The following is an 18,205-nucleotide window of genomic DNA, read 5'->3' on the forward strand; positions in this document are numbered from 1 at the left end:
AAACATCAATGATCATGCCAGAACACACAGTAGGTAAACAAGTCAGCCGTGTTCGTGCTACTGCTGGAAGCTTGTTAGGCACACAATACACTTACCTCTTGCTGGGTGACCAATGCGAATACAATTTTCAGGTAGCTTACATATTATATACAGTCTAAAGCCCATATTTAATTAGGCCGCAATATTTTTTGAAAGCTATCAAAGACTCTAAAGATGCTGATTGCATTGTATCTAGTTTACATGATTCATTTATCAGTACATATTAATAACAATAATTTGTCTTTGCGTCACATATTCCTTATAGTCTGTTCCCTAATGCATGAGTATTAAAGTAAGATTTTACAAAAGATTCACCCCAAGAGAGCTACATTTAAACCACAATGCCTTATAGTAAATCAAATTCATTGAATTTGACTACTAATGGTTGTACGAGCTTAATTGGAGATAAACTGCTTTTGCCCCGTTAGTCCTTTCAGACTCAGAGGATTAATGGTATTTGTCTGGAGTAATACCTTTGGTAAAGCATTGATTTGAATTCTTCAGTGACCTGAAGGAAATTGGGTGGGAAACCATGTGCAATACACAGTTAACTTGGCACTACAGCATGGAGGATTTTCCTCAAAGTCGGCTTGTGCCTTTGCGGTGACAGAGGTGACTGATCTTCTTGTCACAACCCCTGCAGGAGGCTGGCTGTCCTCGAGAGGACTGAAAACCAGTTCTTCTCATTGCGTTGGGAAAGCCTTAAATCATTCGGTAAACCTCCATCCACATGAACAGGATGCGTGAGCATCCATCGTTCCGGTTCCCATGACCACTAACCCAAAGCAGGGTCTTCATCAGCCTCAAGCTTATCGAAGGCAGCACAGGGCACAATTCGGGAGGTAGAAGGCCACAGTGCTGTCCATGAAGTGACCCTGCCATCCCACACTGCAGTGACCTATAAAAATATCCATGGCAATAACATGGTGCGTTTGTTCTAAATGCAGACTACAGGACGAGGATAAACAGTTGTTGTGAAGGATTAACTGAATGTCATTCACTCAGGAGGATGTCAAGAGTAGAGGGCAAATCCAATTTTTTACAAGTTTTGAAGATACCTCAGTGGGTTTTCAGGACCTAAGGTACGTAAGGTTGTAAGCAATGCAATACCACCATTCTGCCACCAGGATGTGCTCAAGGTCAAATACGGCTCATTTTCCGCTGCCCTGCTCAGTCCCCCATTGCGGATTCCATCCAGGATTGGCCCTGCCCTTGGCTCGCTAAAGGTGTTATCTGTCACAGGAGTGCGATGTCCAATCAATACAAATTAGGTTAGAGGAATTGATAACCTAATAAAACCTGTAATTACTTCAGTCCCTGGAATTGGCCGATAAAAAAATTGTTTTTATTTCCTTTGCTCATTCTTTTCTAGGTAGATGAGGAGCACACTGGGGGTCAGGGACACACTTGCAGCCAGGATGTGCAGCCCCTCATCCCACTGTGCTGTGCTGATCTCTGCACTTCTCCCATATACAACAATAGGAGATATATGTATATATATATATATATGTCTCCCATGAGAACATATATTACACACAGATTTTTATAAGGTTGAATTGTCCTTGACAATCTTTCATAAAAATTAATGAAAACTCCATATTGCGCCCTGTTTTGAGTAGCACTAGGAAATACACGGTCTGAGAGGCGATAAGGGAGACAAGTGACACCGTGTTACTTGAGCATAATATGTATCCTCAGATTCAAGAAATAACGTTTCGCATTCCATGGTAAAACAAAGGAGGAAAATGTGGCTCGTTTGTGCCGCCACGGATGATGGCAGTTTCTTCCGCTGCACGATGGAAGGACACCGCTCTGTCGATAGAAGCTACATCAGAGAAAGAAATTTAATCCGAGAGCCATTCCTGTTTTAATCTGTGTCTTCACGCTATACTGTAAGACATCAGATATTGTGAGATAAGCTGCTTCACTAAATCACACTAGACTCTTGCATCACAGTTTCCAAGGCTATGTTCCATGGCGTATGTTCAGAATTGTAAGGTTAAATCGGTGGGCAACATGCAAAAACAGAATAATATCTGTCCATGAAGTTGAATTCCACTGCTAGTAACTATAGTGATCTTGCAGCATCTGTCCCACTGAGCTTTAAATATCAGCATTAAGGAGGGGGAGTGGCCAGAACATGGTGCCTGTCGAATCCCTCGCGGTGTTCAGCGTCGTCTAGAAACGATCACTTGCCAAACACCTTTCTCCTCCATAAAAGCGGGCCGGCAGAGCTGCATGACAGCTCGAGCTCCTGAACGCCTTCGTTTTTATCCACATACCCACACGGGTGTCTGTCTGGGACACAATTGCATTAATTAGGTCGTACTTAATCTGTAATTAAATTATTCTCTTTAAAAAAAGTTACTGCATCCTAATTCACAATCTACCTGTAGAGGAATAATTAAAGCATTAAATCATGGTTCTTAATGCAGAATGGGAACATAACAAATATCTGGAAAAAGGAAATTAAGTTTTATCGCCTTTACTGCTTAAGTGGTGCTTAGTCGTTGCCAATCGATTCGATTGTACGTTATCGCTACAAACCTAAAAGTGATGTATTTCCTAACAGCAAATGCTGCCAAGTGATGTTAAATTCCGCACTTTACAGATGACCCAGTGTAGGGGTGGCTTACGATGAGTCTATTTATCTTTAATGTTCAAAAAGTTCTCGCCCCCTCATAGATCGAGATAACCCTAACAAAGTGCTTATGGAACAAGACGCTGTGCTATCTTTCACGGAAGGAGCTAAGAGGTTATGTTTCATTCCAGAGCTGGTGCTCTAAGGAGATGCCAAAAAGCCTGGAGCACCATCTACGGAATTCATGTCCTTCCTGTCCTTGCGACATGCTGGCTTTCCTTCGGCGGTATTTCCGACTGACGTGAGCTGGTACAGCACTGCCTGCTCAGGCGTGAAGAGGCCAGGCTTCAGAACGCAGCATTACAGTAGCCAGCTTCTGGACGGAAGCTGCGTTCCTCTTCAAAGCTCACGTCCAGATACAGAAACAGGGCAAAACTCAATATTAGAAAAGCATCTGAGGGGAAAAAAATCGATACCCATTACAGTCCCCATTACACAGCATAACGTAAAACCTGAAATACTACTGTAAGAATATAGACTATAGCGTGTTCAACAGTAATGTGATTATAAATATTATTCTGTATTTATGGTAGTAGATGGGAGGACGAGACACTCCACTACATCAGCTGGGCATTTAATGCAGGCCACAGGAATCTCTGACCTCTATACTGTTCCTTAATCAACAAATCACAGCACAGGGCCACTTTTGGACCGGCTCAGATTCGACAGTGGCCCAGACTATGGGACAAGCATTGCAAAACCATAACTTTTAAACAATGGGGCTAGCCATAAACATATACTGGTCAGAAGACTGGTGCAAACACCCATTGCCCTATTTCTTTCACTAAAACAGGTGACATGACCATTTCAATAGCATTATACCTTACTGGGCAATTTACAGAGAACTAATATCATGTTCGTACACCGTCGAAGAGTTTGGACGGTAGCTAATAAAGCATCGCTGGAGTTATTTCCCCCACAGCCGCATTCCCAGTTCAGGGGAAAAGATCTCCAGCGTTGCCTGTAGTGCATTCTTCACGCAGGAACGTGCTGAAGTTCCTCCAGCGAGTAAATGCTCGGGTTCCCTTTTTAATGTCCCTACAGAGGTGAAAATTAGACAAGCTTAGTGTGACTGCAGACGCCTTTAGCCAGAATGAGCATCTCTTGGGGGTGAACATTTGGAGCAAAGAGAACCAAGCTGCACACGGTTTATGGAATGTTTAGTGGCCTGGAAAATGAGAAGCTACCAGCTTCCACGCGTCCAACTGCATGGACTCGTCTGTGGGGAATCATATGGAAAATACATGGACATTTATATAATAACATATAAACACATCAAGGTGCAATCTGTCAAGAACGCAAAAACAGCCCAGACACCACATATCAGAACCATACAGGAAACTGGAGGCTATGATTCAGCAGCGTCGTAGCTGGACACACGCCGGTCACGATGGCCCCAGCCATTTATAAACCCATTGCGGGTCTATGTGTGCTGCGGTCATGCTCGACTGGCTGCCTATTACTGCAGCCCTACAGATCTGCTACTTCCTGTTTGATGTCATGTGACTTTGGGTTAGCATAACCCAGCCCGGGCTCCCCCAGCGGCAGCTTAGCAGCTGGTCTGTCCTGGGGGGCTCCTTCTCCTTCCCTTGCTGTTACATGCCATCAGTCAGCCCGATGGTCTCTGTAGCCCTATTTACCCTCTGTATTTCCAGGCTGGGGGTGTTGCCGCCATTAGGGCTCCTGTCTCCCCCAAGGATACTCTTACCTGTGCTTGCCTGGTCCCTGCCATTAGTTTCCCTAAATGAGCTGAAAGAAGAATACTTGGTTTTCTTTTCTGTGTCCTGCATGCAAAAACTGTACAAGCAAGACTGCAGGAGCGAGCCACATACCAGACCATAAGATGCAAGTGATATCGTCCGTCCATCCATCCATCCATCCATCCAGCCATCTTCTCTGCTTCTCCTGAAGCCAGGGTGTGGTGATATCTCTCTTTTTCTCTGTCTTTTCTTGATAAGAACTCCCACCAAAAATTAATCATCTGGTAGGTTTTCAAAGAAACTTCCCCTACCCCCTAATCCATCTACAGCCCGGAGAGTAAGTGCTGAGTTGGCGTTTTTGAACAACACTTTAATCAGCGCCTTTGATGAGCTATACAGATTAAACGAGGACTCCCCCAGCTAAAAATTATGACGAGGGTCGGGTTTAGCGTGATTTATCCTATAGGCTAATTTCATTACCAGCAGTTACTCTAGGCCCAGTGTGGAGAGGGGGAGTTGAAAGATAAGACAATCACTTAAAATGATATCAGCTTTAGGGTGCCATGGCGGATCACTGGGCAGCACTGTTTGATTCCTCCTTTTGCCCTCTGTGTTTGTGTAGCCGGTATATTTTTCCCAGTGTGGAGTGGGCTTCCCGTAGAGTATGATTATGAGTGCATGTGGACTATGCCCCCTCCCCCCCCCATTGCACTATACTGCCTGCAACAGATGCCAGCCCGCCCCGACCTGGATAAGTGGTTATCAGATGCATGCATAGGTATAATCAGTAATGAGGTGAAAGTCTTTTGGTTGGATCATTTGATATGTTACATGGAATCAGCGGTTTAGTAACTGTTACCAAAACACTGTGGCTTTTGACAGCATACGTGGCTCGTTTATGTTAATTTCTGTTTTAGACTTTGTTTAGTGTGTGTTTAAGTTTAAAGGCAGACCTTTCAGATCAAAGGTAGAAGCTCTTCAGTACAAATGTATGTGTCAGGTAAGCATTTCTGTTAAAAGCTGAGTATTGCTAAACAGGCTGTACAATGGCAGAAGATCATACTATTATGCCACTTTCATAAAAGCATTATTCAGATATTTCACTATGCATTGTGTGCAAACAATTGTCAATTGTGGAGGTTGCCAAGGTAACTAGAATGCAGAGAAGAATGACTACACCTCATATTGCCAGCTCAAAAGAATTCTGTATTAGAGCAGTTCACTGTCTATTTTTTAGTTTATTCCCAAGCAGTATCCAATATCCAAGCAGAGCGTAAACCCATCAGACATTTCTGAGCGTACTATTCACGAGTACATCTACTCCACCAGCTCAGGGACGAGTGTGACACATACAGAATGACTATATCAACAACAAATGCATCCAATGTTCTCCAGTGCCCCCTGGGGGTGCAGTGCGGATAAATGCGACTCATGACACAAACAATAGAATAAGGAATGAAAGAATCATGAGAAAACTGACTCAGATTGGTGCTCCCACATCATGAAGTTCATAAAAAAAGACTTAACACTTCTGACAGAGAGTAACAAAGATGTCAGAGCTAAATCTGAAAGAAAAAAGGAAAAAGATACACTTCAAACAGCCCCTTTGCTCATTATTCACTTCCAGCCTTTAATTGCTGCAAAGGATGTTACGGAGCTCAACACCAGGGCCATTAGGCAGTATTAATATTGATGCAAATGGCCCCGCCAGCCTATAATCTCTACAGAGCTCCCGTCCTTACGCAGCCTGTTGCAAACTTTCTGATTGGCCGCATGGCAGCCAATGAGATGGCCCCAAATGCAGAAACTTCATTCATGCCCTCCTGGGGCTCACGGCCGTGGTCTTCGCAGGTGGTGTCTGAAGCGTGCTGCTGGAGATAACACCGGCTCTTTGCTTCCAATTATGGCGCCATCCGGACTCATAAATCTCTATCCCACAGTCAATATGGGGCTAGGGGCCAGCCCAGGAGAGGAAGAGCTGTCTTTTAATGTGTTTGCTACACTGAACGTGTCCTCACAAAAGACCATTAGATGTACATCAGATTTACCGAAACCACACTTTCCATAATGTAACTGACTCAGCAACAAAAGCTCAATATGGATGTACGGCCCGCTTCAGCACAGAAAGGCGCTGACAAAGCAAATAGCTTTTCTTACAGTTTTAATTGTGGAAGCGCTTCAGCTCCACACCAAATGAAGTTCCTCGGGAAGTGAGCTAGAGATCAGTGACATCATTTTCCCCAGAAGGCTTGGGATATGAGACGTACCCTTGACAACGGCTTGTTCTCCGTGACCTAGCTGACTGGGGGGAAAAGACACCAAGATCATCACAACACATCACAACTTCCTCAGGGGCACCTCTGCCATTCCATGTATTTGTTGAATTGATATTACCTTAATTAATTAATTAATTAATTGATTGATTAATTAATTAATTAAGGTAATATCAATAACTCAATTTAGGTACTGATTACCCACACGAGGTGTGCGGGTCAAAAAATGCAGGGGTATATTCAATGGTTGCTGCAAATGCTGCCAAACACCAACATGAAGATTATTTAAACGTAATTTTCTCTGACTGCCTAAGACCTTTGCACAGTGCTGTATATTTTGGGGGCAGTGGGTGGTTAACGTAGGCCTCTGCGTCTGTGATCGATTGCGAGATCCTTCACATTATTCGCTTCACGTGAGGGTGATCATAATGTTTTGGCTCATTGGTGCACATACACGCTTATTATTAAGGAAACATCAGCACACAGCGCTCTCCAGCCTTCAGCCGTGCCTCCGACATAATAAAAGCAAAATCATTTCCGTGTGAGAAGAAAGAGTGAGATGCTATTAAAGTTAGCCTGCCAGCGTGTTTGTTGTGACAAACTTTGAAACAGATAATTCAGCACCCCGCATGTAATTACTCAGCTGGTTGCCAGGCCATTTTCGTTTTAATTAAAATTGGGAGCCTAATATCGCTTGTCATTGCACCTGACATCGTAGTGTTATTCTTCTGCTTTGTACTCATTAGAGCAGACGCTCATTTCATTATATCTCCTGTGAAAATTGCCTTCCATTTTACAACTACCAGCGCAATTCTGCCAAACCCACATAAATGATACTGCTAGTGGAAGGACATCAGGATGGAACTCTTGAGCCCGGTCTCAACTCGTCGTGGGTCCCACTGGAAAGGCTGCCTTTACAGAAAATGCGTGTGAAATATAAAGAAAATAATGGGGATGACATCACACACATACAGAAACCTATAGGGACAATGTGTGGAACAGTGCATTCGGATGCTGTACCTGTAATCGGAAGGTTGCTGGTTTGAATCCCACAACCAGCAAAGTAGTTTCTCTGTTGGCTCCAGGGTCTGACTGACGCTACTTTCTCAATTGAATATGGCTTATAAATGTAAATGTGTCATCACAGGATGCCGTACTTCCAAGCTGATGAACCAGCCAGATGGAGATTTTCATCCACACAGGATAAACAACAGCCAGGCGTGTCCTGCAAACGCTCCACTAATCCCAAGAGACGATCATAACCTGATTATCACGGCAGCTCCGAAGTCCCATCCTCCACCGAGGACCGACACAACCAAGCATGCCAGCAAGGATGAAGGGTTCAGTCATGCGGAACGGACAGGGCCCAAAGCTAACCCAGAGGTGGGGAGGATGGTCCTCATCAAGGAGGAGACAGAAGTAGAGACAGCGAACAAGCACTTTTCATCAGGGCCAAAGGCAGTCAGACCGGGAGTTCACCAAGTGCCGCTGACGTAATATTCCACGCAAGACTACCCTGATGAGTTACAGGGTATTCATACTGACTACAGCTCATCAACTTTGAGGCCAAAACTGTCTCTTGTGGTTCAGACGGATTGGTTTTCCCCCCACTCAAAGCTCTACGGCAACATCTACAGTGCACTGGGGGGAGGCCGTGGGGGTGGAACCACCATCGAATAAAATGCCACCTGATGAAGCCTCAGGCCAATAGGGGTGAAGGGAATCGGTCAGGTGCCAGTGATTGATGTGATGTGCGCCAATGAATAGGGAGCTTTGTGATGGGACTGATTATCCATCCTACATCTGAAGAATATGGGAGTATCTCTCTTGAAGGGGGGTGTCACTGTCTGTCTCAGGAAGCACAGTCAGGTGACTATAATTGCTTGTATTGATTGGTCCACTTAGTCAGCATTTCCTCTTGGCTATATCTTGTCTAGGTGAACTGAGTCTTCCCTGTATGATACAATGTGATAGAGTTTCCCCAAGTTTTCCCACAATCTCTGTATCAACTACAAAAAAACTAGCTTTGACATAAATCGCAAGCGCTCATGGTGGCCCAGCAGGTAGCAGCAAAGTCCCACCTCTCCAGTGTTGAGAGTTTGAATCCCGTCCCTGTTCCCACAGTGGTTAGTGGGTTTTCATACACGGCCTGATCGTCAGCGAGAGCGTGTGCCCTTTGAGGGATTGGCATACCCCAATGAGCGTATCTCCTGCCTCATAGAAGATGAAAGGGAAAATTTAATGTGGTAAATATTATTAGGAGATGAGAAGGGACACATTAGGGGATAGAAACAGTCTCCACAATAGCAGCCTGTACCGAGACTGTAACATGGCGAGATCAGTCCAGTAGCACCTCCCTCAAATAATGATCTCATTAGCACATGCTGGAGGGTGACTCTGACTGGAAAGAGGGCACCCCGCGTTCTGGATGGGGGGAAACCAGGAGGTGAGTACACCAACATTCTCGACTCAGCCATAAGCGCTGATTTAACACCACTGGGTTGCTAGGCGACCTCCCTGTGTCCGCCACACCACAACGGTGGGATGGCTGGTTCATGGATTTGCTCTGTAAGGGAGGGGCAGGAGGGAGTTTATCTCTGTGGCCACGCACAGCTGCGTGATTTATATACGGCAACTTCCTGCGAGTCACTTCCTGTCTCGTTAGCATGGAGCCACAGTGCCTGCCAAGCACGATTCCTCAAAGGACATCCTGCGAATCCACTTCCACCAAGAACAACAAAAACTTATATTACTCCTAGATTGATTGGGGTGGGGGAGGGGTGTACTATTCCTAATCAAGCACGCTTGGGGAAGTTATCGCATAGTAGACGCTGAAGTTGGAAGAGGTTCCAGTACGGCAATATATGAAGGTGCTGACCTGTTGTTGTTCCTAGGGATAAAAATCAAATTAACGACAGACTGGAGAAATGGGCAGTGACGTGTGGTAGAGCTGAGCTTAATGTAGGACACACTTAGCTTTTCGAGCACGACTCCCTGCGAAACGGGAGTTTATTTTACGGCCACAGAGGAAGCCCCCGCTCTCATCCCGCATGCCATCCCAGTCCCCCAGCATTAATTGGCACCGTTTCTCTTTTGTGTCAGATCCTGAAATACGAGGAATCGCAGGCCATTATGCAGAGCGTTCGCACCCGGAGAACTGTGACTAAATTGAAAAGCGGCAGAACAAGGAAGCCAATTCACTCAGCTAGAAATGACTTTTCGTAATAAGGAAGTCCATTATGATCTTGGAGGCGGGTGGGAAGGTCCGTCCGCAAATTCACACGCTTTACGAGTCAATCAGGTCACACCTTGGCTTTAATGGTGGAGGGGGGAGATGAGAGAGAGATGAAATGAGGCAGTGTAACGGCTCTGTGCCTGCAATCAGAACGTTGCCGGTTTGAATCCTGTGCCTGAAGCAGTCACACTTCCATTGGACCCTTTGGCCAGGTCCCCCCCGAAATGGTCCAGGGTTGCCGGATGGATGGCTGACTGACCTTACACTCAGAGATTCACCCACACCTCTATATATGTGTGTCTGAAAGAATGAGAGCAAGATGGGAGATATGGAGGCAAAAAAAGACATTCGAATGTACCTGTTCTCGTATAAATGGCAAATAAAGCTTCCTTTCATTTCAAGGAGAAACATACCTCAAGCTAGAGGCTGATATCTTTTTTTCCTTTCAGGGATGCTGTAATTCTCTTGTTGAAATGGAAAGCTGAGCTGTGAAATTTGTTTGTTGTTGCTCTTTCTCCTGCTTGCTACAGTATGTGGGACAGGACATTTTTCTCCCGGGACCATGCCGTCCCCCTCCCTGTTTTCACAGCGATCCTCCTGCTTCCCAGTGTCATTTTTATCTTCTAAGCCTAGGAACCCGAACACCCCATCCAACGCAGAGCACACACCCTAAAAACACGTCTTATCTGCCGGCAAACTGACAGGACCTGCATCACTGCAAGATTCCAGGAACCATCTGTCGTTTGTTAGCTGAAGCAACAGGTATATTGTTTAATGTGGCATTCATATGTCAATAAAACATAAACAAAACACTGGAAAATCAGGCATGTGACGTGGTTTCTGACGTGGTCCGGATATCTAAATCCTGCAATGCAGCTCTGTCGTGGGGTGCTAGGAATGTTTATGGAGAGGTCAGCCAGTGGGCCTTTCTGTCTCACCATGTGCCGATTCATTTGAGATATCTGACTTTGAGGTGTGCTAATTATCAACTAAACAAATAGGCTTTTAAGCGGCTGCTTCTCATTTGTTTAAGACAAAGTAATGCCATTAAAATCTAATCAGAAGGGGCTCGAGTGCAAGGAAGGGAATATATGAATATTTAAGTCTGCTTTTCCTGCGTATCCTAATGAAATGGTAATTTATGAAGGTGGGGGCTTTAATTATAGCCGTGGAACAAATTAACGGGATTTCTCGAAAATCCCCAAAGTCGGTGTCCACTTCCATACATATGTAAAGAAACATATCATTTCTTTTAAGGCTAATAAAAACAACAAAGAAAAAGATACAGGTTGGTAGAAATCACAAACTGATATTTAAGATTAATCCACCGCTGCCGGCTGAAGTCATGCGACTTTCCCGCCGATTAAAAAAGCCTCCAGAGCTCAACGTCACCCACCGACGCTGGGCACTTGTCTGCAGTACAATGTTTAGCGGAGCAGACTAGATATTCTGCTGAAAAGAAAAAGGCTGGAGTACTTTGACGCGGTCCCATTTCTAGTTCACCTCCCTCTACCGTCACCTGGAAGACGGCTGGTTAGAATACCATCACTGTCAAACTAGTCATTAAGTATCTCCACTCTGCTGGGAAGTCCTCTGGCTGCAGGTGAAGCTCTCTACCGCTCCGTCTTGCCAGTTCGCGGCTCCCAGCCCTCTGTCGCATCTCGTTAGAGGCTCACTCAGAGACCTGCGCTCCCGCTTCTGTTCCAAGACCCCAACCCACACCCCTATACAGATGTTATCTTCCTTCCTGCCTGGAAGTTTGAGGCCTTCACCAGCACCGCCTCCCCCCCCGGGATTTCAGCAGCTGTGCGTGACGGGGGCGGCTCGCTGGGCCGGCCGGGGACGGGCCGCTTTTCACTACGAGTCGACAGCCAAATAACCCCCTCGCCGTGTCTCCCCGGTGCCCATCTTCCTGCGTATTCAAAATAGCAACGCCGCGTCACTTCAGCGCTGGGTAGGGTGCTCTTCTGACATCCATCAGCCGGAGTTGCCAAGGTGACCGGTGCCATCAGAATCTGGCGTCCCCAGCTGTGGCGTGCCAGCGACGGGGGACGCCTGAGGCTACGGCAGATGGGAGAGCACAGCCTGGCAGTGAGGAGGGCCAAGGAATCCCGCCGAAATGGCCCTGGATGCCACGAATCTGGAGGCGGCTCATGAAAGCTCGCTTAGTGGTAGTTGGCAGTGGTAGCCCTCGGAGCTGGGAGGAGGCAGTGGGGTCGCAGCCCAGTGGATTGATCTGTGGTACGTGTTAACCAGAGCAAATTCTCTGCTTTGGGAGGCCCATAGCCAGCTAAACCTTCCAATGCTCGTTTGAATCGTTACCTCGTGGAACTCCCTTCAGAAATATAAAAAGTGATTCCCAGCTTCAAGCGGCAGATATAAGTGCTTCGGTATGTAACCGTGAACGCATCACTCTTTCCATTTACTGCCAGCGCTCCTCTGCAAATTGGCACAAGAGTTTTAGAATTTCAGTGCCCCAACTGTCTCACCCCATTTGCAGGTGTGAGGAATCGGCCAGAGGCAGCCGCTCTCTCTCCGCGTGTCATTAAGGCGGCGGCTGTGGGGTCGATGTCCGGGGTCAAAGGGAAACTCTAGGAATTGTGTGGAGGTATGAGTGGGCCGAGGAGGTCAGAGTTCAGGGGTCTGACGCTCGCCAACGGGGACGGGATTCATGCTAGTTCAGGATGATCCCATCGCACCCAGCTGTCAGCATTCCTCTGCAATCCTATTGGCCCTTGGACCCTGCAACCTCGTTCTTGAGAGAGAATGCCATGTCCATTACACTGGAGACAATGACCTACACTCTGACTTACCAAAAGCGCTTGTTTTGCGGAGGCAGCCAGCACCAGTGTAGAAGAATAGTTTAATTAAGCCAGTCTTAACAATCTGTAAAAATTCTGAAAAAGTCTCAAAACTGGAAAACATGAAAATGCTGTTATTTTGCTAACTCTGATCTTTTGGGGTTATTGCAAACATTTATATGTTCAAAGGCATTATGCTTACACATATATGTGCGCACAAATGCAACATCCGTCCAAAGCGGTATGCCGTAACGTCTCAGAGCAGCAGACGCTTATTCTGCACATTATTAGTTTGCGATCAGAACGCAGAAGCAGAAAGAGAGAGATACCAGCTCAGCCCAGAAGGTGGCAGCACTCATCATGGCAGCAGAGAGCAAACAAAAAATTACGAAAATACAAATATACGAAAACAAGTAGCACCAAGTGGCACTGCTTTATCGCACAACAAGCTGAGAAAAGGCCCATTTAAGTGTCATGGCTCTTCTGTAATACCACTGAAGAACCTTTTTACCAAGACCAAGCTATACTGCCATCAAAATGCAATAAGCCATCAAGCTGCTGTGCACATAACCGCCTGTGACCACACGGCTTTGAGGAAAGGGGCCAAAACCCACTAAACAAATACAGATCAGTCACCAATTGTGTTTCGCTGGACTCAATATGGGCCTGTTATGGGACATCATTATAGCGTAAATGCTAGACTTTTGGAGGTAGCCTTTGGCTAGTCTCCAGCAACCCGGCCCTAGATGAACAGAGACCGCTGCCTTCTTGAGATCATGGTCAAGCGTTCATTTCTCCCGGCCCATTCAGCTTCTCGTTCCGTAAGGCAACGGAGATGTGATGAGATGGTGGAAGACGGAGATTCAGAAGGCAGCGTTTCACCAGGATGGAGGCCCTAAAGGCCAAGCGTGTGGGGAATAGGCGGAGAGAAAGCGCCGTAATTTACTTGCCGTATGTCGCTAAGAATTGTCCCTGACATTCTATGGTTGCAGCTGAAGATATTGCCGCTTTGTCTTGACCTGCTCATCGCCGCCACTTTTCATTCAATGTGACAATGAATTCCACCCGCTAATGCTAACTTCGCAGCAATTAATGACGGAGGGAGAATGGAGCTCTCGGTGATCCTCCCGCTGCAAGAAGCAGTTAAACAAAAACAGTATCTGACAATGAAGTCAATCAGGGAGACAGCGACCCCCTGACAAGCAATCCTCCTCTTCGCAAATGAGCACTGCCGCTCGGATGACGCGCTTCTGCATCACGTCCACAGCTCCCTGATCTGCCTGTCGCTCCCTAAGCTGTCCCAATCAATCCAGCCCTGACAGCGGCTCCCCGTGTTACTTCCTGTTGACCAGGCTACCTGCCTGCAGACTGAATAGCCTGTATTGACGGGGCTCATTTCCACCAGTGAGACCGAATCTTCAGATCCAGAGACGAGCAACAGCAGACAGATGCAAAGACTGATGCAAAAAAAAAATAATACAGTCATTAAGCCAAGTCAAGGCATTAAAGTAGCAAAGTACTACAACAGCCTTATTTTTTGCAGATACACAAATAAGAATCTTTGTGTGTTTTTACAAGATACCTGAAAAGCTATATTCACGCTTATACACACTTTACACATGCTTATATTTATCATGGAAGCTTTTGTAATAAACCATTCAAAATCTACGACACCATAACTTCAAGGAGATTTTACACACCAGGGATTTCAAAAACTTAAACTCTTGAAGTACAAAAGGTCAGCATAAAGGATTCTTTCTACAAGACAGAAAACACAGACCTCATTTCACTTAAAAAAAAAAAAAAAAAAAAGTGGAATTTTGGTTTGTATGATAATGCAATACTTCCCTCTTGTGGCTGAAAAGGCTTACATGGATAGAGCACTGGAAAAAATCCATAATTATTAGTGTTTAGCTAAATGAGACGTGTGTTAAGGGTGCCACCCTGTGGTAAAAGATCACATTGCCCAATAAATAAATAAAAAAAACCTAAACACAAACAGACTATTCTATTCAAGCACACCTGACTGGTGGCTAAATTCAATGTCAGGATTTACTGAGAATGAGACTTTGTAAACTTTTTAACTATAAAAGAGGGCACCCCATACAATTTTATAGTTTAACACACCTAAATTAAATATTTGCCTTTAGCATGAGCTAAAAGTAAATAAAACTCCACTTGTCCATTGCATAAAAATATATTCCAGGTCAAATGAGCAGCAATCAAATTGAAATTATATTTCAATTAGCACTGAGTAATCTGCCACATTGTCCAACAGGAACGACTCTTCAGGTCCTTACAGCATCAGGCCAAAACCCGGGGCTTGCCATTTTCACTCAAGCTGAGCTCATAATTAATTAGGATTCAATTTCAGATAATTTAATATCTACAATGTTCAAATCAAGGGGTAATAATGTGATATTTAAGCATGCACTTTTAATTAGAATCAAAAATAAATTTTAAAAATAAATAATTTACTTATAAAGTACTTGGTCTAATTAATTTTGTAAATAAAACTAAATAGCTACTATTTTATTTATTCAGCCCTTCGGCCATATTAATAAATTGAATATTACCATTCTAAATTTTAAAGGAAAAAAACATATTTTGAAACATTTTGTCCTTTATACCAGTGTAAAATTACAGACGTTTCTCTACTTACGCATGAGATACATTCCGAACGGTCGTTCGTAACTTGAAATGTTACGTTATTCAACATCATTTTAAGGGTATACGCAAGTTCAAAGAATTAGGATGCTGGGAGTACGCACGCTACGCTGCTGCGCGGCGGGAGTAGCGCCCGGAAGTCGTACTAGGCGGAATTGGCGCGCTGAAAAAAAAAACTGATGTTGCAGACAGGAAACGGGAGCCCAAGGAACACAATTTGGAATTAAAGTCCTCTTCATTCGTATGTTTGAAAGTTCGTAAGTTTAAAGTTTGTAAATAGTGGAGTGTCTGTATTCCTAACAAAAATGTGACCAGTTAAAATTGGAAAATTAAACTGATTCTTCTGACGACACATGATTTCAACTAAGGCCTTATTATAAATTATGAATAGGGTGTTTCCATTTATGGTTGTTATGCAAAAAATACTTCCCATTTATCATCCCAGGAGGGTAACATTCATGTTTCATTCAACAAGGAGCAGGCTTTCCACCAGTTAGTAGCTCTAGAAAACTAGTGATCATTTTATCTCCAGTCTACTATTTCTCAAATCGTTTCCCTTACAGTTTTGTGAATTGCTTGTTTTTTGACTTGCCACAAAAACCACCTCAAGAGAACAGTAAAACTTTTTGTGGGAGGATTTTTTTATTATTATTCTATTGCTATAAGTGTTTCTGTAAATGTTTTTTGAGTTTGCATCTTCAAAATTTGCAAAATGCAGGTCTATGGAAAGGTGACTATTGACTGAATCGATTCTTTTCCATCCAGATTGTTTGTTTGGTTCAGCATGCACTATTATTTGAACTTCAGCTGCTGGAGACAGCTTTGATTTCCCTCCAGAATACTTAGATGGCATAGCAGGGATCATCAGACTCAATGGTTGGCATGATCTTCTACTCAATGGCAGCTTTTTCCAAACATGACGTTTGCATTATAGCCAAACAACTGATCTGTTCAGAACATGTTGTTCCAGAATCTGTTCCACAAACTTGAGTCAACTTTCCTGGGTCTGCTTCCCTGGTTCATTTATTCTGACAATAGACGTTGACTTTTCCCAATCAGGAGAACCTTGTGGATCCATGAGTCACTCGCAAATAAAGAACAACTTTTTTTTTTTCTTCCCCTCATCTGTGGAATCGTGGACTTCATATTGTTAGGAAATATATTTTGAATCTTTCAGACTGACAGATGCCAAGTCTTAAAATTATCAGTTTTACTTAGGATCTGGGTCCAACTTGAATTAATTTAATTTCAAACATAGCTTGTAATTCTATATTCCGCAAACCACATAACCATTTTCAAGCCTCATTCAAATAATAGATTATAGAACCAAGAATTCATATTTTTTAACGCATAATTACAAAGAAATTGTTGCATAATTTCATGTTGTACACGTTCAGGATGACCAGGTTACCAAAAATGATCAAATCTTTGCTCCTTCTGGTACAGGAGAACATGCATGAGCAACAATATAAGCCTCTACTGGGAAGGAGGATCAATCCATCAGTTACACTCAGGAAAGGCACTATACAGGAGCCAGGAACCCTGACAAGACATTGGCAAACCTATATACAAATTCTCTTGACTTTTCCACAAGCGATAATTAAGGAATAGGCTATATAAGGCACACAGCAAATTGATTTTACCGGGATAAACTAGTTTAACTTCAGTTAAGCAATACTGACATACTAATGAAGATCCACCTGGTTAAAAGAAATCAGGTGCTTCACCAAAGACTTTAACGAACCAGTTAAACAAATAAGCCACAGACCAGGAATCAATCGCTCTAGGCTTGGAGCAGAAACTCCAGCTTTCTTAAAGGCGTTTCATCTGTAGCTTCATCACAAAGTGAAATGTATGACTAGTTCTTCCAGGGCTATTTCAGAAAGCCAGGCTAAAGGCAGGGAAGCCCCGCAATTAAAATCATCACGGTTCCAAAATGGCCCTGAATCACTTAAAGAACCTCATTACTTGGCTTCAGCAGACAGACAATGAAAGACTCAAAGAGAATTTGCAAGAGCTGGACAGCCGGTGATAACTTTAGCGATGCGCTAAAACACAAACATACCGCAAGAGCAGCTCAAGGACAACTTCCATGAGGCCACAAGACAGAAACAGAAACTCTGGGAGCACTCAACACACAGACGTTTCTACATGGATAGAAAACAGCTCGTGTTGTGGGAGCCGATGAGAAATTCCCAGCATGCATCTGCTGCCCGCAAGGCAGAGGGAATGCAGAGCACTGGCAGCTTGTGTGTTCCATGCTGTTAAACCAGCAAGCAACAGGGAAAAGATGTCAACTCTCACAACGTAGGAACCGGCTGCCTCACACTGACACACATCCAAAACCTGACACCCCTTCTTACTCCATATAACACTTAAATCCCTCCTATATGGGAACTTCATCTTCAATAAGATCCATGTCCACACGTTGTCTCGTGCACCGTGGCAAATCTGATTAGCTGAGTCCATAAAAGCTAAGTTTGGAGAATACTACACGTGCGGATGAACACCGCTGTGCAGAAGGGACCATCAGAATGCATTAAGGCAGAGGCTGTGGAAGACCTACCTACACTTGGACAGATATTTCGGGAACAAAGGTGGAAGGCCTATCAGCGAAGACACATTTATTTTAATCTAACTCATCGTCGTTCATCTAGCAAACTCATGAAGACACAGATAACCTTGGAGATACACAGTATCAGAGCACTGTGCTTCGAAGTCCCTAAAGATTTCTGATCAAAGGCCAATGTAGTATAAAACCAAAGGGAAATGCCACAAATAACTACTTTGACTATTTGATGTTAATAATTGATTAAATCACCAACAAAGAGCTTAATTAGTAGAACTAA

This window comes from Paramormyrops kingsleyae, chromosome 16 (genome assembly GCF_048594095.1).
Source record: "Paramormyrops kingsleyae isolate MSU_618 chromosome 16, PKINGS_0.4, whole genome shotgun sequence".
Lineage (NCBI taxonomy): Eukaryota > Metazoa > Chordata > Actinopteri > Osteoglossiformes > Mormyridae > Paramormyrops > Paramormyrops kingsleyae.